Source organism: Nannospalax galili, unplaced genomic scaffold (assembly GCF_000622305.1).
Source record: "Nannospalax galili isolate Female #2095 unplaced genomic scaffold, S.galili_v1.0 scaffold380, whole genome shotgun sequence".
Lineage (NCBI taxonomy): Eukaryota > Metazoa > Chordata > Mammalia > Rodentia > Spalacidae > Nannospalax > Nannospalax galili.
Window position 1 is genome coordinate 4968319 of NW_008348568.1, and position 2822 is coordinate 4971140.

The window sequence follows — 2822 nt, forward strand, 5'->3', positions numbered from 1 at the left end:
CTTGGCAGGCTTTACGAAGATCGTATTTATATTTATGTTGCTATTACACATTCAACTTGAGCTGCCAGATGAAGGGATGATGTCTTTTTTTAACCTTTGTTTTTCTTAAGGCTCAATGATAAATGGAAAAATCGTAAGTGTTTTTGTGTGTAAATGAACTGTCTTTGTGACTCTTGATCTGATCTTCTGAAGTAGGTATCTCCAAGTCTGTCTTTGCACTTGGTGTTCAGCAGTTAGTTTTGTTACACTGTCTTTTCCTGCTGGAAATCGAACCTAGGGCTCGCCGAGCTGCATTCTCAGGCCTGATCAGCAATTTTCTGCAGTGTGCTTTGGTGTTTTCCTTTGTGTTTATCCTTGTGGGGTGTGAGGAACTTCTTGAACCTGTGGGCTGATATCTTTTGTCAGCTTTGGAATAAGTTTTGGTCACACACTGCTCCCTCTTGCCTTTCTTTCCCCTCCTCATCTTTCAAGACTTTAATCCTAGGTATGTTAGATTTTTGTGCTGGGTTCCCTACATCGCTTGGGTTTTTTTTGTCTTTTTGAGACAGAATCTCCCTGTAGCCCCAGCTGTCCTGGAACTCACTATATAGACTAGGCTGGCCTTGAACTCACAGATATGTGCCTGGCTCTGCCTCCCGAGCACTGGGATTAAAGGCACATGACACCACCCCCAGCTGAAAGACATGATTTCTATCTTCAGCATAAAGCAAAAAATAAATTAAACATTTAGGACATTATACAATATTAAAACAAAAGCAAGTGTGTTACAGACAGACTGTAAGGAACTGCTTTGTGATTTATGAAAAAAAAGTGTCAAAACAGGTCAAAGGGGGCTGGAGAGAAGACTCAGAGGTTAAGAGCGCTGCCTGCTATTGCAGAGGACCCAGGTTCAATTCCCAGGACCCACATGGCAGCTAACAACCATCCTTAGTTTGCTACGTGGGATTGGTTGTTGGAAATTGCCTGAGTATGTCATTCAATGCCACACCTCATTCTTTGCACAACTTTCGGCAAAAGAAAGCCCTTGTTTATCAGCTAATTGGTTCTGCTGAACATCAACAGTGAGTTCATAGACACCTGGTCAAGCACAGAGAGATGAACCAAGATAAACACAACTTCCAGGATTCCTAATTTGAAGTCTTCTGTAACCAGAAATGTTCCAGGAGCAGAACCCTGGGAAATGTAGTTTAGCATAGCCAAGTTGAAACACAAGGCCACAATAATGTCTGTGTGGTAACAGGATTCCAGACTTAAATATCTTACCTAGACTACAATGGAATCCAATAAACTTCTTCTGGTATCCTTTCTTGACTGCTACTTTGTATTACATTTCTTGGTTTTCCAATCCTGTTTCAACGTCTCTGGATCCTGTGTACTGTGTAGAACATCATTCTTAAACTGTAATGTTGCTCTTCTGGTACTAATCCAGTTTCTTCAACTATATCCCCTTTGCGGTTACCTCATCGATGACTACTGCTTTGGGCTATTATTATGACTGTTATCTTTATTGCTAGATGGCTTTAGTCCCTGAGAGACATTTATGTTCAACTTTATATGATATCGTTTGCTTTCTCTTCCCAGTCTATCAAACAGAGAAGGCTGCAAGGAACAGAATGCAATGTTGCTCCAGGGAATCAATTGATAGAAAGGAGTACAAATCCCACTTGTGCCTCACAGAGGAGCAAATCTAAGATATGGCTTTTATAAACAGGCCCTTGAATCTCAGGAAGGGGATTTGGAAAGTCAAACATGCTGAGGCTGTGACTATAAAAGTAGAATTACAAGGCTCAGGAACCTTTCCAGAGCCAGACTTATTTCAAACATTGCTATCTCGTACATGTTATCCTTAGCAGAACCTAGGTTCATGTTAGCTTCCACTTCAACATCCAGCTGTCATGGGAATCTCACAAGAGCTTCCTCAGGCTACTGAGGAGTTCATTACAACACAATCCTGGGTTTTCCTCAGTTCATACCAGGAGCTCTGAACCGACCCTTTTCCTCTCACTTAAAATTTGTCAAACTCGTCTTTGTAGATTTGATGCATCAGGGTGCACATGCTTTACCAGGAACAGAGTTGTGGTCCAGAGGCTGTAAAAAATAGAAACAACAAAGCCCCTATCCTAAGACTTACAAATGAGACAAAAAGAAGATAATCCAAAGCCTTAACAATGTGTTGCAAGATGTAGTAACAGAAGTCTTCATGGGGGCAGGGTGTGGAGAACAATAGGAACACACAGCAGGAAGAGGGAAATTCTCTGGAGACATGGAAGGGTGCAGTTGAGCCTTCATTAACGAGGTGGATGTCAAATGACTAGACAGCCTTGTGGAATCAGACACATGTCATACCCTGAGGCTTCCATGAGGGAGGGACCCTGTCCCTTCATTCTCAGTTCTGTAGAGATGTGACAAACTTGCACATTCACAATGCATTTTCCTCATTATTTTCTGCTGTTCATTTGCCAGAACTTAGTGATGTTGACAGGCAGCTCAGTAAAATGCCCATGTGCATATTTTGACCCTGCCATTTGCCACAAAGCTACCCTAGGAGAGTTCTTCAATCCTTTATTTTATAAAGCAACAACAAAGCTGCTTTACCAAGTGTTGATATTATCATTATCAAGTGTTATGTACTGGACATAATTTTATGTGCTAAATGGTCCTTGTCTGTCACTGGTGATGCAGTGGATTTGTTTACCAGTATCACAACAAGTACACAAGCAACACATTGCATTAGGTTCTCACAAAGGCTTCACTGACTATGGGAATTGTTAGGTTTATTATTTATTTATTTATTTATTTATTTATTTATTATTTACTGTGTG